At 33.2% G+C, this 26,338-nt stretch overlaps 1 long non-coding RNA gene across 1 annotated transcript in view; it reads left to right on the forward strand.

Moving 5' to 3' along the window:
• The first annotated feature begins 1,375 nt into the window (after positions 1–1,375).
• The window catches only part of LOC127729419 (uncharacterized), a 59,489-nt gene continuing 34,526 nt past the window's right edge, over positions 1,376–26,338 (forward strand). Inside the window, exons 1-2 of the long non-coding RNA XR_007994613.1 lie at positions 1,376–1,708; positions 11,375–11,497. This is a non-coding gene — a long non-coding RNA (uncharacterized LOC127729419). The remainder of the gene's footprint in view (positions 1,709–11,374; positions 11,498–26,338) is intronic.

Genomic DNA, 26,338 nt, shown 5'->3' on the forward strand with positions numbered 1-26,338 from the left:
ACAATTTTTCCTTTTTGTCCTCACAAAACTATCTCAGTGCTATTTCATTCCATCCATTGAAATGACCATTACATATGATATACAGTCCTTTTATTAACCAAGTTAACACTTAATTATTAAAAGTGAATTCTTATTAAGGTTTGAATATTACAATGGGAAAGGATAATTTTGTAATGTCACTTGAAGTGGGAATATGTTCTAAATTGGTCAGGCAATACTTGGTCATGTTTCATGAACATTTAAAACCCTCGGCTACGTCTTGGGCTTTAAATATTCATAAAACATAATCAAGTGTTGTCTAACCTATCATAGGTACAGACTGATCTTTAAAAAAGGGGGGTATTTTCTCGAGTGAACTGATTTATGATGAATGATATTACCCAAGTCGATGGCATCGAGACCTTTATTTGTCGGCGAAAGAAAGTTTAAGAAAAGGATCTTTTCTCCTTTCATGTCTCTTCCAATGCGATTTTTTTAAGGTTATGTGTCTTTCTTCAGATATGGATTTTATTCTCGTGATTTTTATCATAATTGTTTATTAATTTTACAAAAAGCGTGCATTTTCAGCATTGTTTCATCTATTCAGTAGAAAAAATTATCAGCGCAATAGATTTGATTTTGTAAGATGTTACAAAAACATATCTAATGGTTATATTTTGAATTGCAAATCATAATACTGTAAGTTCTTTTATAATAAGTAAGACGTTGGTGAATTAAAAAATAAGCTAGATGTGCCAGAATGACACGCATGCATGTGGCCCCGCTTGCAAAAATTGCTGGAAGTTTTGAAGTGAAATTTGAGAATAAAAGTCCGTATAACACGAAATTTCCAAAGACCTTAGCCCATAATTTCGACAAAAATCAATGGAGCGAAAATCAAACCTAAATCGATCTGTAACTCATCATAGTAGACTTACACTAAAGTCAGCTCAATAAGTGAAGGCGTTTAGAAAAAAAAAGTCCGTATAACTGTTATTTTCTCGACATTTTTCAAAGTCCAAAGCCGTAATTTCGGCAAACATTAGCGGAGCGAAATCAAACATAAACTCGATCTATAATTCAGCATAGTAAAAATCAGCTCAATATGTGATGGCGTTTTGAAAAAAATGTTCGTATTACTGTTCGTTGCGGAATGACGGAATGACGGGTAAGGGTTAAACTATATGAACTCGACCACTTTGTGGTTCAGAGATTGATAGTGACTGGAAACAAAACAGAAATCGTGAATAAATAGTTCTATTGATCCGGAATTCATGTGTGTCTATTCCAAAAAACAACATGAACTATCTTCAAGACAAAATAAAATATTTCATATGTAAAATATATAAGTATATATATTCGCAAAATGTATAAAATCAATATTTTCCAGGTGTGCATATAAATAACAGTGGTACCATTTTAAAAGGAACTATAGATGGCGAAATACTAACACTAATGTGTAAAGTCGATATGCTTGAATCGTATATAAAAATCATCAATCCAAACGGATCAGTTGTTGGTAGCTGCTTGCCACCTATTCATACTCGATCATTTGGTGTATGTACAAATAGGATGACACAGTTCTTAGATTCCAACCGAACAATAATGACAATAAATATTTTTAGCGATAATTATATTGGTGGTACGTGGATATGTATTCATGGTAGTAATGCATCAAAAGATACTTTTATTGTTGAAGACATCAATGCAGAAAAAAACTCTTTCGGGGGTAAGTTTTCCTTGTGGCTATTTTAAAAAGATGAGGCTTATGATAATTGCATTAATATTGATATATCATAGACAATTGTCAAAAGAAGAAAACATATATATACACTATTTGATCTCTATATATTTGTATGGTCTTGTCCTACAAATATAACAAATTTTTAATTTTGGTTTCCATTCGTTCCATTGGCTTACATTCACTCTGTAGGGTGATATAGTCGAGCGTTTGATTATGTCAGGTTTTACGGAATTCCACTTTTTAATTCACCTTGGAGTACCACGGTGGGTAAGGTTATCCTGCGAGAGAACGTTCTGTGCTGGTGATTCGGTCCTGACTGGTGCTGGTGATCATTAAAAATATGTAAACAAAGACGAAAATGACGAATTTTGACGTTTTCTCGCATAAAAAATGGAAGGAAACAGTTGAGATGTTTTAATTTTGTTTCTTATGGGTTCATAGGAAAACAATTACAAATATGACCCTCTAAACTGTTTCAGTAAGCGTAACACAAAAGTGCTCATTTTTAGAAAATCTAGAACTGAAAAAATAAAAAAAAAAGCTCCTGGAGTCCGCTTTCTATACCCAAATCCACACGACAAAATTATTTTGTGAAAAACCTGTGCAATTTATTAAAATTGTGCATTTTCTCAGTTTAGACATGTCCTGATTCTGTGCTGGTGGGTCCTGTCATTGTGCTGGTGGGTCCTGATACGGTGCTGGTGATTTTGGGTAAACAGTTGTTTATATTTGAAACAAACGTTACAGAATCAATAAAATTGGGCAGATAATTGTATTCAATCGGATTTGTGACTCCTATTTTTACTTTTGTACATCCATTTGGCTGTTTAATAAGCGTTTTCAAATAATCGTAACTTATATTACATAAAAGGGCAACATCTTCCGTCCAATATCAGATGAAAATATATCTAATTAGAATAGTTTTATTTAAGATCTTAAATGCCCTTAAATTGATGATTCTCTACATAATATGCTAACTAAAACAGTTTTAAAAGGTGCTTAAGGTTAAACGACATGTATATTATAACGACAATAAACGTTTGACTGGTTTATTTCAGTTAAATATACGAGGTTAGATGATCTTACTACTGGTGCCTCTAATTTCTTCCTTAATATATACACTGTCTCCAATACATTTCGACTGGATAAAAAAACTACATAGACTTGCTTTTCATACATGACTGATAAAAACTTACTAGAATGAAACAAGATGTGAACAATTGCAAGTCAAAGTATGACCTTCAACAACGAGCAAAAACCATAACGAATACTAGCTATAAAAATCACGGTAAACGATTAAAAAATGAAGACCTTCGGCCTGATTTAAAATACAACTTTGAACAAAAAACAAACATGACAGATAGCAAGCATCGACAACCACTGGTTTTGGGCACTCGTGACAGGGCTTAACATGTTTGTTTGCGCTCCACACCCCACCCCACCCCTCCTCCTTTCCTCCTTCATTGGTACAGTGGTGTAACAACACAACAATTAGCACACAAAATAATAACATAAAGACACAAATTATTGAACCACGAGTACTCGCAGCTACTGAAAGCTAGTTCAAGTAATAGATAAATAGATATAGGAAGATGTGGTATGAGTGCCAATGAGACAACTCTCCATCCAAGTTACAATTTATAAAAGTAAACCATTATAGGTCAAGGTACGGCCTTCAACACGGAGCATTGGAAACCATGTTCTCTTCGATTAAAATCTCAATCGGTACACATCAAACAAATTTCGCAAAACTTAAGTTTACATTTTAATATTTGTTTTAGCAAAACTTTAAAACTGTGTAGTGAATCTTGTGCTCACAACAGTTATTGTCATAAATATGTATACGTCAGACATTGTAAAAGCATGTGGAAGATACTAAGTAGTATTTTACAGTTCAATTTATTGATCATAAAGGGATGGAGATTGCATGGAGCTTCACATAGGATAAGAAGAAATTGATAGTATTTTTGGCGAAAGACTTTAAACCTTCTTTGCATTAAATTCTGAAAGTTTTCTTGTTGCCGTAAATGGTAAAACCCTCAACAAAATCTCAATAATTTGTTGGAATGAATAAAGGTTTTAAATCAAATTTTCATGGACTTTGATCCACTTTTTAGCTCCCACCCTGACGAGCCATGTGAGCTGTCGGTATCCTGTTGCATCTACGCCCGTAAACTTTCACATTTCCATCTTTTTACCCAATTCATACGTGACAGGATTATTATCCTAGTAACGGTGTTACCAATGTATCGAACATTTTAAGTTAAAAAAATTCCACAATACTATATTCATTTTGTGTGTCAATTTGTTTAGACAAAACAAAACTGCAAAAACTTCGAATACAAGAGAGTATATTTTTTTTAAATGTCATTATTATCTGTCGATTTCTAGATCTATGCATAGTATTTATTTCAGATGACATGGATTTCACACCCTGGTGACCCTGCTTCCCTTCATATATTCATATTTATCGTCCCTCCCTACGCCTATATCACCCTGCTCAGTCGCTCCGTAATTCTCGTATCACGGCTTTGAGACGAGAGCAGGCATTATCAGCGACGTCACAATGTCTGAGGAGAAGTTATCAGCGACGTCACAATGTGAGAGGAGACGTTATCAAGTTTGCTTTCGTCAAGCGTAAAACTGTCTTAAGGAGGGGGAAAAGACCAGTTATAGAACGATAAACAGATAATCGGGTTTTCTTCGTATAGATATCATAAAATATCTGCCGCTCGACACAATGTGAAGCTTTTTCTCTCGTTCACTGCGCTCACTCGCCGAAAAGGTTCACATTGTGGCTCGCGGTTGATATTTTACGATATCAATGTGTAGAAAACCCGATAATCTATACACATATATAAATAAACAAACTAAAGGCTGCAACTGATTTTTTTTTTGCATGTAAAACGATTCATTGCAACAAGAATATTTGTATTGAATGGAAACTGTGTGGGTCAAAATCTTGTATTGCTGATACATGTTGCTGGACCAAGTTTCGGCATCTGATCTGAATTTTCTGAATTTTCTGAAAAGTGCAAGGTAGATAGACATTGGCCTTGATACAGGTGACCTAAGAGCGAAACGGGTTGATAACCAGTTGAAATTAAACCAAGTTTTGTAAAGTTTGTATATTTGGATTGTATAAAACTGTTTTTTATGGCTTTTAAAAGTTAAATGTAGGTGTATAATTTAAGATTTTTTGCATCTTATATACTTTTTTATACTCAACTGGTAGTATGAAGCTACGAGATATTGTAATTTTTTAACATTAAATTCAACTGAAAAAAAACATGCACGAAAAGATAAAATATTGATCTTAAAAAGCATTAATTTGCATCTCTGCCCCCGGCAACAGTATTTTTTTTTTTTGGGGGGGGGGGGGGGGGGGTCTAAAACTATCTTATCGTAAAGAGACAGACGAGTACACATTTTACGTTCAAGGCTTGTTTGAGTTGATTGTTTTTTTCCTGAAAACGTATAAAATAAAAATAAAATATTTGATATATCTGGCTTTAGATTCGATTTTTTCTTTATATTTAGGCTACATGTTAATATAATAATACTGAGAATTCACAGTACTTATCAAAAAATGAAATAAATGGATGAAGTGAAATACCTTTGTAATGAGTCATTACTACAGAGAAGGTGTGTTTGAAACCTTCGTGCTATTACAAATATTTAACTAAAAGTGTATATCTTAGTCTGGTATTTTATTTTTTCGTTCACTCATTTTTCACTCATTTTCAATCAAAATTTAGGCATATTTTATTTTTATTCAGAAAATATATTTAAAATTAGAAAATTAGGACACATCGTTCACTTACTCCCCCTTAATTCTTTATCAAAAATCCTTGACAACAGACTTTACTTTTGGATCTTTAAAATGCATAACTTAAACAAATCTTATTTTTGTGTGTGTTATCTAGGTTATCTAGTCTTCATTTTCTGACAAATTCTAGTCTGCCCTTCCATGAAATATTTAAATATTTTTTTTAATGTTTTATTGAACTTTCGAAAATTCCCCCTAACAACCGATCAGACAATAATTTTATGTTGACCAGAGGCTTAAAGGTACAGCAAATGATGCTTAATAGCTAATAGATACATTTTTCTCTTAAAGTACAACTTTTAAATCTTACGGGAACCCCCCTTCCCCTCTTAGAAAATGTTTTTATGGTAAAATTATCAACTGCAGTAATAAAATCGTTCTTGATCATCTGCATCAAATTATTTTTTATCAACAATTTTAGAATTTTAAAACTATTCCAAGCTTAATAACTTTCATCGTGACCTCACTCTTCCTTATTCCAAAAAAAAAAACCCGCAATATTATTGTCATACTTTTAGTAAACACTAAATTGTTACAAAGAAATCTGATTTTAGCTGCTGAGGACACATGATTCTTACGCACAGAAACAAGGCTAAGATTCATTTGGTTGAATAAAAAGAAAAGTATCTACAGTATCGCACAAATTTGTCAGAGAAACAGTATCCAGGATGCTTAGGCTACACTGAATGTATTATCTAAACTCACCTAAGAAATGTTCATACTCACCTGATAGTTTGCCGTGATCAACTTAGGTTGTGCTTGATTTTCATATGATGAAGACATAATCTTTCAATCAGTTGAATTGAGGTCTGGAGCTGGCATGGGAGTAACTGTTAGTAGTCCCTTGTTAATTTATGTATCATTGTCATTTTGCTTAGTTTCTTTAGTTACCTATTCTGATACGGACTCGGACTTCTTTTAAACTGAGTTTTACTGTGCGTATTGCTGTGTCTTTGTTTATTCTACATTGGCTAGAGGTATAGGGGGAGGGTTGAGATCTCACAAAGCATGTTTAACCCCACCGCATTTTTGCGCCTGTCCCAAGTCAGGAGCCTCTTGCCTTTGTTAGTCTTGAATGTTTTTTAATTTTAGTTCATTTATATGCTATGGAATTAAGTGTGACGTCCATTTTCATTGAAGTGGTACACATTTTATTTAGGGACCAGCTGAAGCCCGCCTCCGGGTGCGGAATTTTCTCGCTGTGTTGAAGACCCATTGGTGTCCGTCGGCTGTTTTCTGCTCTTTGGTCGGGTTGTTGTCTCTGACACATTCTCCATTTCCATTCTCAATTTTATTAGAAAAACAGTCCTTTATTCTATATTTATGCTCTCCATTTTTATGCAAAACCTTTTACATTTTGATTTTTCGGGTCATTGTTGAAGGTCGTACGGTGACGCATAGTTGTTAACACCAAGTCATTTGATTTCTGATGGAAATTTTTTCCATTGGCAAACATGCCAGATAATCTTTTTTATATAGGTATTGGATATTTTACACCGTATTTTGATGGTCATGCAAAAGGATCGTAATCCCGCAAATCGTATGCATATTTTCTTATCTCAAAGGGTCAAAAGAGGGGTTCAATTAACAGGTCAATATTTTTTTTATTTTGCTCAAATCAGATTACAGTAAATTTAAAATATTGATAATCGATAACAGCATTTTAAATCATCTTAAATGAGAAAACAGTGAATTAAAAAATCAAAAAACAGTAAACAGGGGTATTTTTTTCATAATAACAGTTCACAACAATGTCAATTTTAAGAAAACAGATAACAGCTAATTAGTCAATAACAGTTAACAGCACATATATCTTCAAAATAACAGTTAACAAAAGTTTTAAAATACCAAAACACCTCAACAGAAAGATCTTGCACCCCTCTCAAAAATCAAATAAAAAAAAACAGACTCAACTTGGCTCATATGAAATATCCACCAAATATATGCTAGATATATTTTCTATTAATTATACAAATTTTCTGCATCAATGATCTTGAATATTTGCCACTTTTAACTAAAATATAAAGGCACAGAACCAGGACATAGGTGCACAGAACCAGGACCGTTTTTCTAATCACCAGCACATCGTCAGGACAATTTCGTTTGGCGAATTTGCACGACTTTTTCAAATAAAAAATCGTTGTTATAATCCTCGCATGGTACTTAGGAAGTACCGGTATCAGAGAAAAATTAAGCAACAGAACGGTTGTTTTATTGCCGTTCTGGTACAATGTAAACAAACCCACCAGCACAGAATCAGGACCCACCAGCACCAGTCAGGACCGAATCACCAGCACAAAACGTTCTCTCGCAGGACAACCTTACCCACCGTGAGTACGGTATTTTTGTTAATACTTTCTTTATGAAAACTATCGGATATTCGTACATGAGACTATGTCGACATAACCGAACTTAGCAAAACTAAAAAATCGAACATAAAGGTATTAGAGTTGTTGAACTTGTTGCAAGAATTATCAATAACGAATAGTACAAGATGTGTTGCATTAGTTTAGTACGCGAAGACATAAACAACAATGAGAGATGAAAAAATTGATATATTACAAGAAATATCTATTAAGATTTTCAACAATCAATGTCAAAATTTTATAGATATTTTTGTTCAAATTAAGACGTATTTAAATACAATCTACTTATTTAAGACAAACTTCTTGTCTTTTGGTCTCTGCTGGAGAGTTTTCTCATTGGCAAACATACCACATATTCTTATTTTTATAATCAGTCTGGAAATTTCTAGTAAAATTTTTCATACAAATTTATATTGTACGCAAAATCTTACTGTAGTCTTGTTTCGGGCAATAAATAAACAATGAATTAGCTCAGGTGATCGTTTAACATAAATCAAAATACCCTGTAATACAGTGGGAAATCTAGTGACTAGATATTACCTCTCCTGTAAACACTGAAAACTAGATCTTTTCAATGTTTGTCTCATTTTAGTAAGGACGCTATCAATTATAAATTCACGGTAAAATGTTCTGATAAGTAATGAAAAAAAAAATAAGTTGAAATAAAAACAAAACTTCCATTCAATGTTATCATCACCCTACTTAAATAGAAAACGACGAGTACAGCAGGCTAAAGGAGCTTGGTGTAAAATTGGTTTAAAATGTTGCTATGCGAATAAATTCTAGGAGTATCAACTTCAATTTATTTTTGTACTGACTGTATACCTCTCTGGAACATGCTAATTATCCGCATATATATGCAGCTAGATCAGAGAATGTCAGGGAAAAAATTCCAAAGGAATCGGTTAATATGCAGCAAAGATTGGCACTTTTGAAATTAAGTTACTTAGCAAATTCAAACGGACCTTATCCCGATGTAAACATTGAATGTGAATAGATCGAGAAGACCGCAAATACATGTATAAAAATCGAGACGACCTTTTCTAAAATTGTACAAAATAAAGGCAACAGTGGTATATCGCTGTTCAATAGCCATAAATCGATTGAGAGAAAACAAATCTGGGTTACAAACTAAAACCGAGGAAAACACATCAACTATAAGAGTAAAACAACGAAACAACAGAAACACTGAAGTGCAACAAAAACAAACGCCAACATACATAGAAACGGACTATTTGATAACAACTGCCATATTCCTGACTTGGTACAATAAAAATAGTAAAAAGATGCCCACTTTATAAGAATATTTATCTTTAATTTTTTAACCTGCACAGACAGACTTTTAAATTGTTATATTCATAAAAAAACAATATTTATATATTGAATTTTCAAATGACAAGAGGAGACCGGTTTACTCGAAGACTTAGAATGTGAAGAATAAGTATATTTTGGGAAACTGTAACATGCTAAGGACTTTGTGGAAAACTCCAAAAATTAGTTACCCGAAAAATCTTTAGATTTTGTATGTTCATGATATTTTCATTTTTTTTTTTTATCAATATGCAGCAAAGATTGGCAATTTTTAGATTTCAGTTTCACAAGCTTCTAATGCAATTATCTCGATAAATACTGAACATAAAACATCGTATATTTGCATGAATATTTCTAATGACACAGTTTAATAAATAATTTCTTTAAAATGTACAATTGTTATTAACAAATAACTTTTGATCAGTGTCGTCATCGGTATTGTTTTATTATTGATTTACTCGACTCTATCATAAGAAGAGGTAATTTTCTTTTGTTCTTTTTCACTAGATTTCCCACTGGTAATAACAATACATTAGTTTATGGTTGCGCTTCTGTAAATATAGACAGTGCAACTTCCCATAGGAACTCCTTTTGAGGCTAAAACTTTCCATTTTTACTATAAAGTTTCGTAAAAAATTTATATCCTAGAATGGAAAATTCATATGCACTACTATTTTTTTCAAAGGTCAAAACATAGGGCTTTGCGGCATATTTTTAACATTTATTTGCCTCGAACCTCTAAGAGTTAAAACTTCTACTTCAATTATGTGCTCCCCTTCCCCCAAATCCCTCCCCCTTCAATTTGGGTCTTCATTATTATTCAATTTGGCCGCTATTCATTTGTATTTATATTGGTAAAATTCCCAAGTTGTGTGTCTATGAGATAAAACATAGATCTGATTGCTGGGAACCAGTAGGCACGCAAAAAAATATCTATGAATATGATATATCAAAGTATGCGTGGTTTGTGAAACAGCTGTATTTACAAATTGCAACCTATAGGATCTAGTTGAATAACAATATAGCTTTGAAATGTTAAGTTAACAATTAAAATGAACAGGAAAACTTCTTTGCTTCAATAATAACAGTATAATATATCTTTTCGTCAAGTTTGAGGTAATTTATCCCATGCACATCACCTTATTCTATAAATAAATATACCCTGAATAATTAACTAAGCATAAAAATAATGGTTTACTTGGTTTGAATATATCATAAGAGACAGTGCTAATGGATATATCTTGTGTTGTCTTTAAATTTTTTGAATATTTTCCATAGGCAATATCTCCATTTACCGGTCGTGGTAACAGCGGTAATTTTGTTGTTCACTAAACTGTTTTTGAGGTTGATTTTTGTTAATTTGTTTTTGTGTTCATGTTGTAATTAAAGATAGTCTAGTGTTTTCTCTGATTTTTTTTTAAATACTTACTACATTCTATCATATATGGGGCAGGTTTGCTGAGTGGTGAAACGTATTTAATCTTAATTTTGAAGATTTTTTCTCTAAATAATGGGTTTTGTATGGATCTTAATTGTTGTTGAATTCACGATTTTCACAATTAATGAGTCTCTTTTCTAAATATCAAGTTCCGTAAGTATTTTATATATGTAATCAAATTTTCATTGATTATTGTGTGCTTAACATCCAGTATCAAATAGTTCATTCATATTCAGGACGAGAACAAATAAATAGGTTCTGCAAGGTAAATCAATATTGATGAAGTAAGTGAAATTTCGCTGCCACTGGAAATTTAGGATATGTTTGATATGAGCAGAAATTTTGGCTTTCAAAAGCCATCTACTGAGCCCTCATAGTGTTGTTGCAAGGGTTCTTAACGTGCAGAAATCGTAGCACTAACCCTACAAGAGGCATTGGAGTTACCGTCTTGTCCTACCTATTGTGGGTGCGTATTTAAACATCCCGCACAGCTAAATGGACACCCCTATTTAGAAAGAGTTTTACTGCCGGATGGGAGGAAAAGTCCAGGGATGACCATATTTCTATACCCCAGTCAGCCCGTGGAGCTGCAGGTATTAATTGGTACTTTGGTTTTAATTTCAAAATGAACAATATAAAGACTTGTAGTATTGAAGATCAGTCTTTGACATTTATACAACATACTATGAATATGGTTTACATTACAGCTTGTGAAAAGACTGGAGCAAATGAGCAAAATTACAAAATTCTGTTCATCATATTCTGTGTTATCGCCAGCGTGTCTCTTATTGCAGCATCGACATATTTTATGAAAAAAAGACACAAATCAAGTTAGTATGAATATCTATATTGTAAACATGTATCATGTGTTTTGTGTACTATTGTTTGTCTGTTTGTCTTTTTCTTTTTTAGCCATGGCGTTGTCAGTTTATTTTCGACTTATGAGTTACAATGTCCCTCTGGTATCTTTCGCCTCTCTTTTATAATCGGTAATAATGACCTTTTAACTACCTTCATTATGTTTATATGAATGTTTACATCTTTTGAAAGTTCGATTTTCGTCCATAATTTTTTTCTATTTTTCATGTAGCGTACATCATTTTTCGTTGGTCTGAATGTTTACGTTCTCACAAAAAACAATAAAATACAAAATTGATGGGATGCGTTCTAGTATTGTTTGTATTGAAATCGCAATTTATCGATTGGCGATTTAATTGCCATTGTTTGTGAGCTGCCATCGCTCGTTATGAATCCTTAAACCTTTGGTAATATCCTTTGTACGGATAAATCTTCAGGTTTTCTATAGGTAGATGATAACCGGCCTTTAAACTATCAAATTGACTTTTTATGTTAAAAAAATGAAAACTGCTTAAAAATAGTTTACTAATGCATACCTATACATGTCATTCGTGTACTTCGTGGATCATCTAGTGGTTTTGAATGAGCATGAATGTGTTCAAATGTATTTTTTCTCTCATCTGAATGTCCTTTTCAAAACATTGAGTCTAAATAGACCAACCTTAATTAGTGATAAGATTATATACCATCACTTTCAATCTTTTTAAATTAATCTGTTGATTTGGCTTCACATCTTTACAATTTTAATAGCACAGGTGTATCATTATCAGCGTTAAGCAAAGAATTCTGCTCACATTTGTTTTAACTTTATTGAAGCGATTTTTTTTTCTCCTTTTGAAGATTTTCAAGATGAAGACTGTAACTTTTGTCTTGTGTGTTTTTCTATATTGCATCAAGGTCCACAATAATCCTTTCTTATTCATTTTAGGCTAGTAAAATATGAACTATTGGGATATAATTATGCATTTTATACCTTTCTACTTTTAACTGAAATGATAGTTGTTTTCAAGTCTGATCCAATCCATCTTATAGCTTAAGAGAAGATCTTCAAAAGAGTTCATGATGATGCATGATGGAAAATGATGGGAAACGAAGACCCCGACGCCAAGTGCTGACAAAATTGTTCTTGGCCAATTGAATTAATAATTTATCAAAACATTCCGGGGAACAGCAAGCCCGCATAGCAGCACCAAGACATTGTTGATATAGAAGTCCATTAAATTCAAAGATATTATATACGAGAACAGTTCTAAGGAGATGTAGTTGTATTGTGATTTGTCAAAATTATCGTAGGCAATTCTCACTGCAGATAATATTTCATCAATTGGACAATTTGTAAACATTTGGTTTATATCAAAACGAGAGCCCGTTAACCCACCCGCTGCCTCTCGCTTCTATTTTTTTCCTCTCTAAGTCCAAAACACCCCCTTGCACAGGACGCGACAAGAGAGTCGCACAATCGCAAAAACGCGAAAACTTGAAAACGCGAAATCGCCAAAACGCGAAGTCGAAAACTTAAATCGAGTAGTGAAACCATCTCGCGATTTCACGTTTTTGACTTCGCGTTTTCGTGTTTTCCACTTCGCATTTTCGTGTTTTCGAGTTTTCGACTTCGCGGTTTCGCGTTTTTTGCGTTTTCGCATTATAGAATATGAAAGGCGAAAAGAAAAAATCGCGAAAACGCAAAATGGTCTTAACCATCCACCATACATTTGGTATATAAGATAAAAACTACTGCATATATACGCTGCTGAAATATTCTTGTAAACAAATGTAAAAAAACTTTATTTATACAAATATCATTTATTCTGGGAAGCACATGTCTGGCTTTTTCACATCTGAAAATTTTAGAAGGGGACTGACATATTCCCGTTCATACATTTTATATCAACTACTTTAATTTAATCGCGACACATACATCCTTAGCAAATTGTAGTTACATCACAAGACAGGGTTCTTGTTATATTCTGTCCAATATAATTTCTGTAAAAATACCCCAGGGTGCAGAACCCTCGCATGTTCTTCAAGATTTTATATAAATTGTCTCATTCAAGAAAAGTTTACCTCTCTAACCATGCTAATTATATATTGTGTAATCATCAACTTCATCATCGTCATTTTTAGCCATTTTTGTCACAATCATATAACTGCCAATAGCTCCGTTTGAATAACCAATTTCACTCCAAACACGAGTTGAACTTTAAAATAATTAGCAATAAGCGATCTTTGGCTTGGTAATAGACGTCCTGATTGTTGAACTTTGTGGTAATCAATCGTCTTAACTCGGTCTATTCCGTTCTAGCGGATTCACTCGAGGATCAATAACAATTTTACAAATATTACTGAAAATATTAATCTTACTTCAAACTCAAGCACCAGTTGTTCTGGAAAACTTGATAATTATATTTTATGTCGTATACCAGAAAATGTCTTTTTTACCATACCACAAATAACAAATGTATTTGTACTCCATCAGTTAATCACACTTGATGAGTCAAAATTAATATGCATGAAACATTTTACACGTACTGGAATTAATCGATAGTTATGAAAAATGTATATTTGAATTTTACTATTTAACTTAAACAAGAAGCACACCTGGGTATTTTTTCCTGGATAAAAGGCGCAGAAGAGGGGGTGGGGATGGGGTAGTGATTCGGAAGACACTCGTTTGAGCTGGTAGTCGTCATCATCAGACATGGGCAAATCGCAGTGTTTTTTATACGAAAATGCCATGTCAAAGGATACGAATTTAAATTATTCAGTATATAATTCTGTATTGTCATATATATAAGTAAAACATGAAACTTGTGACAAATTCAAATGATAAACATCAACAAAATATAAAGTATAAAAGCCAACGGAAATTGGGTACCAACGAAGCGGAGAGAAAAGAGACAAAAAAAAAGGTTAGAAATCATTTGATTTAAACCATTTCTACCGTTTTGACGAGGTTACCGCTTATGAAACGATTTTCTGATATATATAGTGCTTAATTTTTATGCCAACAAGTAGCAAACAAAGACAAGTTTTGTGTAATACTTCAAAACTGTGCGCTTGGTACCAGAAAATTTCGAGGTCAATCGCTCTCCGACGTCCCACTGGCCAAATATTCATTCTTTTTCCAGACAAATTTTTAGATTATGATAATGTGACATCATATTTAGTATATTTACTGAAATTTGCTATTGCACCTGTAATTTTCAAGTTACTATACGGAGAATTGAAGGGCGTTGTACGGCGAATTGCAAAATAATAACTTGTTTTTCTGTACGGCGTCTTGCGATATACTGAAATGTAAAGATGACATTAATAACTATATAGATAATAACAAGGGTGATATGGTGTACATGTATTTTTCGTTTGGGCTTGTATTATATTTGCCTTCGGGTTTATATGATCCGTTCATCCTATTTCGACTCTTCAAAATTCAAGAGTCAATCCCAAATTGAGGTAAATTATATGGCCTTCCAAATACCGTTTCGATTCCTACCATCACTGAAGAGACATTTATTGTCGAAATCCGGATATGGTGTACAAATTTTTGCACCTCATGTTTGCGGTATACCATCTTTTCCGCAAGTTTATTGTTTTCTGTTTGGTATTAAATTAATAATTAAGATCCATTGTGTTACATCTGTCATCTGTTTATTTGGCAATCGCCATGGCAGTCAGCAGGGTTTAAGAACATCCGTTGTTCGACCTGCTAGTCAAATGCGTTTTGTTAAAATATACTTTTTCACTTTTTTGGTCTTTTGGAAAATGTTGTTTGTGCTGTATTTAGACCCCTCTACAAAGAAATTTGTTTTGCATGCACACGTATAAAAATTGCGGTTTTTATCCAACGCAATCATAGGTTTGAACGTTGTTTTTCAATTTAGACTTGTTTATATATATATATATATATATCCCTAACATCACTGAAGAGACATTAATTGTCGAAATCCGGATATGGTGTACAAATTTTTGCACCTCGTGTTTGCGGTATACCATCTTCTACGCAAGTTTATTGTTTTCTGTCTGGTATTAAATTAAATATAAGATCCGTGTTACATCTGGTGATCAATTTATTTGGCAACCGTCAATGGTAGTCAGCAGGGTTTAAGAACATCAGTTGTTCGACCTGTTACTTGAGTCAAATGCGTTTTGTTAAAATATACTTTTCACTTTTTTGGTCTTTTGGAAAATGTTGTTTGTGCTGTATTTAGACCCCTCTACCAAGAAATTTGTTTTACATGCACACGTATAAAAATTGCGGTTTTTATCCAACGCAATCATAGGTTTGAACGTTGTTTTCAATTCAGACTCGTTTATATTTTTTCGTTTGGGCTTGTATTATATTTTCGTTCGGTTTTATATGATCCGTTCATCCTATTTCGACTCTTTAAAATTCAAGAGTCTATCCTAAATTGAGGTAAATTTTATGGCCTTCCAAATACCGTTTCGATCCCTAACATCACTGAAGAGACATTAATTGTCGAAATCCGGATATGGTGTACAATTTTTGCACCTCGTGTTTGCGTTATACCATCTTCTCCGCAAGTTTATTGTTTTCTGTCTGGTATTAAATTGAATATAAGATCCGTGTTACATCTGGTGATCAATTTATTTGGCAACCGTCAATGGCAGTCAGCAGGGTTTAAGAACATCAGTTGTTCGACCTGTTACTTGAGTCAAATGCGTTTTGTTAAAATATACTTTTCACTTTTTTGGTCTTTTGGAAAATGTTGTTTGTGCTGTATTTAGACCCCTCTACCAAGAAATTTGTTTTACATGCACACGTATAAAAATTGCGGTTTTTATCCAACGCAATCATAGGTTTGAACGTTGTTTTCAATTCAGACTCGTTTATATTTTTTCGTTTGGGCTTGTATTATATTTTCCTTCGGTTTTATATGATCCGTTCATCCTATTTCGACTCTTTAAAATTCAAGAGTCTATCCTAAATTGAGGTAAATTTTATGGCCTTCCAAATACCGTTTCGATCCCTAACATCACTGAAGAGACATTAATTGTCGAAATCCGGATATGGTGTACAAATTTTTGCACCTCGTGTTTGCGGTATATCATCTTCTCCGCAAGTTTATTGTTTTCTGTCTGGTATTAAATTAAATATAAGATCCGTGTTACATCTGGTGATCAATTTATTTGGCAATCGTCAATGGCAGTCAGCAGGGTTAAAGAACACCAGTTGTTCGACCTGTTACTTGAGTCAAATGCGTTTTGTTAAAATATACTTTTCACTTTTTTTGTCTTTTGGAAAATGTTGTTTGTGCTGTATTTAGACCCCTCTACTTAGAAATTTGTTTTACATGCACACGTATAAAAATTGCGGTTTTTATCCAACGCAATCATAGGTTTGAACGTTGTTTTCAATTCAGACTCGTTTATATATATATATATATATATATGCCGTTTATTCCATTCAGATGTCATCATTGCTTACCCTTATTGGATGTTGTGTTATGAAAGAAGAAAAAAATGTGGATAGTGTCCAGATGATGCCCCCGCTTGCATATCATATAGTTATAAAGGGACATAACTGAAGAACGGTAAAAGTGTCGCTACCCAAATTTGAACTTGATCTGAGTTTTGTGGTAGTAAGCATTGTGTTTCTATCATTTAGTTGAGGCAAATTTAAGTTGAGAACAGAAACTAAAAATTCAGCAATTTTTCTGTTTGTAAACACGCATAATTCTAGAACGGTTGTGTATAAGTTTTATAACATTTGGTTGAGACAAACTAAAAAATTCAGCAATTTTTATGTTTATAAAGGAACATAACTCAAGAATGGTAAAAGTGTCGGCACCTTATTTCGTACTTAATCTGTATTATGTAGTAATATGCATTGTGTATAAGTTTCATAACATTTGGTTGAGGCAAACTAAAGTTAGAAAACGGAAACAAAAAATTTGTACTTGATCCTAGTTTTGTGGTAATGAATATTGTGTATAGGTTTCATAATGTTTGGTTGGGGCAAACTTAAGTTACAGAATGGAAACTATAAATTTTGCAATCTTTCCATTTATAAAGGGGCATAACTCAAAAATTGCTTAAAGTGACACTACCCAAATTCAACTTGATCTGTGTTTTATCAGTGGAAGTCAAAATTAAACATTGCATTGATTGTTGTTGATTCATCATCATGCCGTGAAATGTATGGCCTTGAAGAATGTATTTATGAAAAAACTCTCTAAACTTTATACCTTCTAATAAAAATTTTGATAAAACGGTTTCTTTTTCTCCCTTTTTTACATCAACAAACGATGAACGATGTCTTTGGTCGTCGCTTGTGTAAATATTTATTAAATATATATTATTGAATTTGATCAAGTTTACTTGTTTTTACAGACTGCATTTTTTTAACACCGAAATTTTGAAAATGTCATGTTTTAAATACAATCAAACAGACGGTTATTAACTTCCTTAATTTACTATTTTCCTGTCAATGTCCACTGTCTGGACAGATTAACAATTAAAACTTGAAGAATGAATATTTTTTTTAAATAAAATGTCATTTATTTACCTTAAAAGAGAAACAAAATGAAATATGATCAAACTTTAGATTTTGTACAAACATGGAGATTATTTCCTCTCCGATTTGTGACTTTTATTCCTACATTTATCAAATGTGTGACTTTTTTCCTGTGACTTTTTAACTACCAAATTAGGGGCCATATCTTTTTTGCGCCAAAAACAAACTCAGTTGCGTCACAACTTATTTGGATCAAAGCTACTTTTGTGCCACTTCAATTTAAAAATTATAGGTATCATTTGGGCCAAAAAAAAACAACAGCTAACTGCGCCATTTATGTAATTGTTAATGTTTAATCGTTATCCTCTTGTAGCGCCATACGTGTCTCTAAGTTGTAATAAATTGTCTTGTCTTGTCTTGTCTTGCCAATTTTATGAATTTATTTATTTTTACTTATATATATCAACTAAATAATTGACTTCCCTTCTCCTTTATCCATGCTTAGAACCAGCAATTTACAACTTGGTAGAGTTATTTTAATACAAAAAAATATGCTGAATCATCTTTGTTTGTTATAACACAAATATCATCAAGAAGTTTGTGAAATTCAGATTGATTTTTTGGTTGAACTGGATGAAGATCCCTTCTTTCTCTGTACATGGATTGACGAACATATTTTAAATTTCTTTTCTTTCTTTTCTTAATGTTCTTCGTCAATTTTGAAGAGCTCTGAATTAATTATTGTAGAAGGCTTATTTCCTGTGAGCAGGATCTAATCAAAGAAACAGTTTCTTATCACTGGATTGTGATTTTATGTCTTGTGTTAAAATATGAGAGTTTTCGAGTCAAAAGTGATTATTAGAATAAAAGATTAGAGAAAAAGATAAAACAGAAACCGTAGGAATATAAATCTCTTAAAATTTCTTTTTCGTGCATGAATTAATTTATTGTTTTGAACAGTCTTAAAAAAAACTTTTATTACGTTTTTCCTGCTATGTCAATATTTATTGGGGGCAGTTATTATATATTAGCAATATTACAGGTAAAGCTTTGACAAACATGTCACCTGTAATTACATTAACCTGTAAAAATTAAGTTCAAGATTTAGAAACAGAACGAAGAGGTTTTCTCCTGTTTCTTAGCGAGTACACATACATTTGGTATTTCCGACAATGTACATTTATTGTTTATATCCTACAATTTATAACTGGCGCTTTAAGGTTAAAGGCATATACACTCTTATGTATTTAATTATTTTGAAAACAAAATGACAATTATATCTTATGAATAACCATGATGAAATAATTGTTTTTTCCATAATTGAATCGTGCATTATTTGTGTATTGGATTTAATTGCCTTCTTTCTAGTGTTATCTCTATTTTGTTTACTGACAAATGACGAAATAATGCAATAGTTAAAATTAGATATTTTAAAAAACTTTGTCACGATTAAAAAATTAAAACCGACTGAATAAATCCAAATATGAGAGTTCAATGATTATCGATGTCGAAATTAGCCGTCAGTAATAAACAGTCAGTTTGTGTAAAAGAATTAGCTACCAAATTTGTTTACTATTTATGTACAAAGTATATGTATATTGTATATAATCAGCCCTTCTGTATATTACTTGGTTTTTTTTTAATTGATTCAACAAATTTCGCTTGTCCTGGGAGCTTATTCACAAAGCATCTGTTAGCTAACGGACCCGTTAATATCTCCGTTAAGTTTCCGCTAATTCTAATTCGTAATCATAAAGCTTGCGTTAATTAACGCACCCGTTAACGTCTCCGTTAAGTGTTTCGTTAAACCCGATAATTAACGGGTATGGTAACGTATCCGTTAAACGGGCACTTTTATAGAGTGCATTGTATATGAATTGGGATTTTACAATATAAATCTTATATGCAATACGAAATCGAATACGAAATTATTTCGATGAAAACTGAAAAATAGTCATAAAAATATACAAGGTGTACAGAAAAATCAATATTGAGTAGCGGAAAAACCCCAATAATACTCAATTTCTGTAGTCGTTATGTATCACGCTTAATACAATGATAAGTTCAGTGATACATATATGTATACATGTACGACTGTCCATTTGTAACATCTACTAGCTTAACTTATATTCGTGGTAATCTGACACACACACATGTGTGTTTTTAACGGTCATCTAAAGTGATTATTCTGGTAATGGAAGATTGAGATTGGTTTAGTTATTATGTTTTACTAGTTGTTCACATTTTGCACATAAATGTTATTTCAGTTTTACTGTCCTTATTTGAATTTCTTGTCACATACTTAGTAAGTGTAGTGGTTATTAGCAATACAAATATTGAATTGAATAAAATGCAAAAGCAATCAAGAGAAAAAGTATAAAAAGTAAAAAAAAAAAACCAATATATAATGGTAAATTAATTTTACTTGTCAAACTAACGTTTTTGTCAAATTAGAAATTGGTATCATTTCAACTCGAAACCAAAATTCTGTGTCATTTGGTCTCTTGTGAAGAGTTGTCTCATTGGCAATCATACCACATCTTGCGGTCATCCGATGTTCAGTACTTCAGTACTTTGATTAATTACGGTCTGCACATGTGTCGGACTACTGGGGTGTCTAATTAATGGGGTGTGACGGATAATTGAGGTGTTGGAATAGCGGGGCGACCCTAAGAAAGCCACGACTTCAGTTATTTTACCGTTCCAACGTGGCAAAGAGGTAGTGTCAACTTCCCTTGAATTTGTTTCACAGCAGGGCCATTTTCAAAAAGTCTTACGTTTTCCGTCTTGCTTTTTGTATAATATTATTAGTCTAATTGTCTTTTTCCTTTTTTTGCCATGTCGCTGTCAGTTTATTTTTGACTTATGAGTTTGAATGTCCCTTTGCTATCTTTTGCCTCTCTTTTATTTCTTAACAGATCCCCAAATTATATTTATTGCCTGAAGATATCTCATAACAGCAGTTTTGACAAATTTGGCAAATTTTGAATATTTATCATAAAAATGTATAAGAAGATAATCGTTAACCAAAACTAAACTCTTTGATATTTAATTTCCAGTAGGATTGGACAACTTTAAAATGTTGACATGTTGAATGAAAACAAATACAGGGTAAATGGGTCCTTTCGCTTTTTGACGTCGACAAATGAAATGGAGGTAGCTGGGGTGTCTTAATGTGTCGTAATGTTCGGCGATAGATTTTTCTAAAAGTTGTCTGCTGTTTGGTCGGGTTGTTGTCTCTTCGACATATTCAACATTTCCATTCTCAATTTTATTCACAGGATTTCATTAAAATTTCAATCTTAAAACTGAGGATCATGTGCACGCCAAGGCTTTTTTTTTATGAAATAGCTCACAAGTTATAGTAGTAAAGCAAACCGTTTCATACGATGGTGGTATTTTTTACATACCAGACGGGAAGTAGACATTAGTTCGCGTTTACCGATTGGAAGTAGACATTAGTTCGCATTTACCGATTCTATAAAGTACGATTTTTAGTTATGGTCTGCACATGTGTACGACTAATGGGGTGTTGGACTAATGGGGTGTCGGAACAATCTGAATAGCGGGGCGACCCTAAGAAAGCTACGACTTCAGTTATTTTACCGGTTCTACACGTGGCAAAGAGGACTCGGGTAACTTGTCAACCCTTGAATTTGTATAACAGCAGGGCTATTTTCAAAAAGTCTTTCAATCTTTACTTGAATGCATATTATTTGTGACCTTAAGGTTCTAACAATATGATTGCTTATTTTTGTTTGACCGTTATGGAATATAATCACGGTTTTCTATGTGTTTTGTGTAATATTGTTTGTCTATTTGTCTTCTTCCTTTTTCGTCATGGCGTTGTCAGTTTATTTTCGACTTATGAGTTTGAATGTCCTTCTGGTATCTTACGTCTCTCTTTTATTTCTAAACAGATCCCCAAACTACAATTGCCCGAAGTTAGTCAAAACTAAACTCTTTGATATTTAATTTCCAGTAGGATTGGACAACTTTAAGATGTTGGCCTTTTGAATGACAAAAAATACAGGATAAAAAGGTCCTTTCACCTTTTGACGTCGACAAATGAAATTATTATACTTCACGTTAAAATGCAAGATTTTGATTGGCTAATACGAGGGAGATAATTTACTCTATCCCTTGGCTCAGCGGGAGACTATTTCTTGAATGTCATTCTCTCGTGCAGACCAATCAAACATCGACAATTTAAAGGTTAAATGATAATGAATCGAATGTTACACTGGTCAAGTTCTACGTTTTGACCTCAGAACTTTTTCATAGACTGTCAAAATTATAAAAAAACAGGATTTCTGGGTCAATGTTCATTCAAATTTCAATCTAAAAACTGGGGATCACGGATCTTGTTTTTTTCCCGTCAAAATACCTTGAAATTAACGAAATCCTGGCTATTCTATATGGTTATTTTGGGGAAACTTATTTTTTCTTGATTGAGGAAAATTTAGAGATAGAATAGGTCATAATTCCAGGATAGAATTGCTTTTCATAGATACTTAAGAAATCTTAATGAAAAGTAAGGGCCACATTCTTGAAAAATAAAAAAGAAGACAAATTGTCCTATCAAATTCTATAGATATATAATAGTTTGCCCTTGATTTTAAAAGGATTTTTTTCTAAACAGTTAGAATAAACTTAACGACACTTATTTTTTTTTATTGTTTAATCTTAAAATTCAAAGTTTAAGATGTTTCTGTTGTATATTGAATGATACATGATAAACAAATTTATTCGTTCAGTGTATATTCACTTGTTTGTGTCAATATGTCTTTTGATTGAGTTAAACCTTTTCAATTGATATTTTATAGTGTGTCTTTCTATGCTGTGATGTAGTCTATTGTATCAGGTAAGGGTGAAGGTTGGTACCTAGTAAAACGTTTAAACCCGCTGCATTTGTTTGCACCTGTCCTAAGTCAGGAACCTGATGTTTCATTGGTTGTCGTTTGTTGATGTGGTTCATACGGGTTTCTCATTTCTCGTTTTTTATATAGATTAGACCGTTGGTTTTCCCGTTTGAATGGTTTTACACTAATCATTTTGGGGCTCTTTATAGCTTGCTGTTCGGTGTGAGCCAAGGTTCCGTGTTGAGACCGTACTTTGACCTATAATGGTTTATTTGTACAAATTGTGACTTGAATGGAGAGTTGTCTCATTGGCATCTTCTTATATCTATAAACTATTTAAACCAAAAAAAGTAAAAAGAAGGGATGCTCAGAAAAAGACATCCGATCTACCTTAATTAGATTAAAAAGCTATGGAAGGATTGTAACATGTTAAAATTAAGTCGCCAGTTACTGCCAAAGATCAGTATAGGTGATCTATGCAGAACTAGGCAAATACATGCATAGAGATCTTAGAAGTCCTTTATTATCCAAAAGTGTATTGATTTTTTGGAAGAACAGTGTGGTAACGAATCTAGACTTGCTTTGCATAGAAAAGCAAAATTTAATCTTAAATAATCCAGATCAAAACTAAATTCTCTGCAGTTTTGTTCTTTCTCCTTAATCTGATTTCCAAGACATCTGGTGAAGCTTAGAATATTTTATAGTGAAATCGATGGTAGGAATCCAATTTGTCAAAACATTTGGTTCTGTCGTTAAAAGACAAAGCTGAGACGCCAGACGGACAACAAATACAAATAAAATATAAGCACAATCTTTGTTTTCTTACACCATAAAAAAATTTATTGTAGTCGAAGGTCTCTTCAGAACAAATTCTGTGAATATTTAACATCTCCTTGGCGTAACCAATTTCTGTTATATCCATAACACAGAGACCCTGGGATTGTCTATATACTCGGGTGCTTCCGAGGAATTACTTTTGAAATTCAACTATCCTTCGTATAACCCCCTTATGTTATTGTTCAACAAAACAGTCTATTTTGAGAAACAAACCACTCACTGTTAATCACATCATACAACAGATATATATTGATTGTGCCATAAAGGGATTTAAACTTGAATAAATCACAAGTGACGTTAAATGCACTGTAAATCTAAGTGTTAATAAACAGAACACTGCTTGAACGCTTTTTGTAACACTTTTTGAATGTGTAATGGTGTTCTAAATGTTTACACTAGTGTTCATCAATTGAATGTGTGGTGTTCAGTTTTTAATGCCTTTGTGTTTTATTTTTGAACACTTGATGTTAGAGTTCTTAACACTCAATGTTCAACGATTTAACGTCTCAACTGTTTTACCTCTGTCTGTCCTTCCGTCAGTCCATCCATCCGTCAGTCCGTCCGTCCCATGAATATTTTCGTCGCATTTTTCTCAGGAACTACTTGACAAGGATTTCTGAAATTTGGTTTCAGGGTTTATATAAGTCAGCTATACCGTGTGATGCGTTTTCAGATTCATCACTCAACAACTTCCTGTTTACCGAACACTTGTTTTATTTTACACATGATAGCCAAGTTGAAAATTTTCGTCACATTTTTCTCAGGAACTACTTGACAAGGATTTCTGAAATATGGTTTCAGGGTTTATATAAGTCAGCTATACCGTGTGATGCGTTTTCAGATTCATCACTGAACAACTTCCGGTTTACCGAAATATTTCGGCGGGGGTATCATCAGTGAGCAGTAGCTCACAGTTTTACTTGTTATTTATGTTGTGTTGTTACAGGTTAAAGGGGGAGAGTTGAATGCTTTAACCCTCTGCATATTATATGTGCATGTCCCATGTCACGTCACATTGCTGAAAGTCTGCTTTATAAATAGGACATGGATTTGAATAAAAAAAAGGGCCACATATTTCAGTTTCATGATGTCATTGGACACAGATCTGAAGAAAGGACACAAATTTTAGGCTGGACAAAGGGCCACAGAATTGAGGGTCATGACCACACAAGGTTCTTTAATTATCATAGTTTTGCCAACTTGCTTCCCAGGGGCCATAGATAAACAGATATTAAAACGTCTCACCTTACTTGAGCAACTACGTTCATGGTAGATATATGGGTGTTAGTTTGGCTCAAATAGTTATCTTTTTTTCTTCTACATATTGTCTTTATTTTTGTTCAAAGAGAAGTAAGGGTATCTGATTTCCACAGTATTTTCACCTTAATATTATAATGCCATATAAAAATTTTACCCTACCTCTTCACACCTTGTATTTAAAGTACATCTCACTGATTGTTGTTTAATCATATTTTGTAATTGAAATTTGAATGCAATCATGATTTTTCCAGGTGGTATTTTAACATTTTGATGGTCCTGTAGACAGCTTAGGAAGGTAACTACTATGGCAGGCTTGGTTGATTGAAATTTTGTAAATAATTCAGACAGAGGTGTGTAGATATGGAAGTGTCTGTGTTCAATTTTTATAGAAATAACTTTAATAGTTATGCCTCTGTTGAATTCGGTATTTTTTTATGAGAAAGTTCACTACATATATGTAACACATGGGTGATTATTTTTCTGGTGTAATAGGATTGATTCAGGATCTAGCCACTCTGTATAACAATCACTTGGTCGGTGCCATTGCTGGTAGACAACAAGTTACCAAGTATATCACTAGCCACTCTGTATAACAATCACTTGGTCGATGCCATTGCTGGTAGACAACAAGTTAACAAGTATATCACTAGCCACTCTGTAAAACAATCACTTGGTTGATGCCATTGCTGGTAGACAACAAGTAACCAAGTATATCACTAGCCACTCTGTATAACAATCACTTGGTCGATGCCATTGCTTGTGGACAACAAGTTACCAAGTATATCACTAGCCACACTGTATAACAATCACTTGGTCGATGCCATTGCTGGTAGACAACAAGTTACGAAGTATATCACTTGCCACTCTGTATAACAATCACTTGGTCGATGCCATTGCTGGTAGACAACAAGTTACCAAGTATATCACTTGCCACTCTGTATAACAATCACTTGGTCGATGCCATTGCTGGTGGACAACAAGTTACAAAGTATATCACTAGCCACTCTGCAAAACAATCACTTGGTCGATGCCATTGCTAGTGGACAACAAGTTACCAAGTATATCACTTGCCGCTCTGTGTAACAATCACTTGGTCGATGCCATTGCTGGTAGACAACAAGTTACCAAGTATATCACTAGCCACTCTGTATAACAATCACTTGGTCGATGCCATTGCTGGTAGACAACAAGTTACCAAATATATCACTTGCCACTCTGTATAACAATAACTTGGTCGATGCCTAGCTGGTGGACAACAAGTTACCAAGAATATCACTAGCCACTCTGTATAACAATCACTTGGCCGCTGCCATTGCTGGTAGACAACAAGTTACCAAATATATCACTAGCCGCTCTGTATAACAATCACTTGGTCGATG

Source organism: Mytilus californianus, unplaced genomic scaffold, assembly GCF_021869535.1.
Source record: "Mytilus californianus isolate M0D057914Y unplaced genomic scaffold, xbMytCali1.0.p SCAF_2, whole genome shotgun sequence".
In the NCBI taxonomy this organism is placed as follows: Eukaryota; Metazoa; Mollusca; class Bivalvia; order Mytilida; family Mytilidae; genus Mytilus; species Mytilus californianus.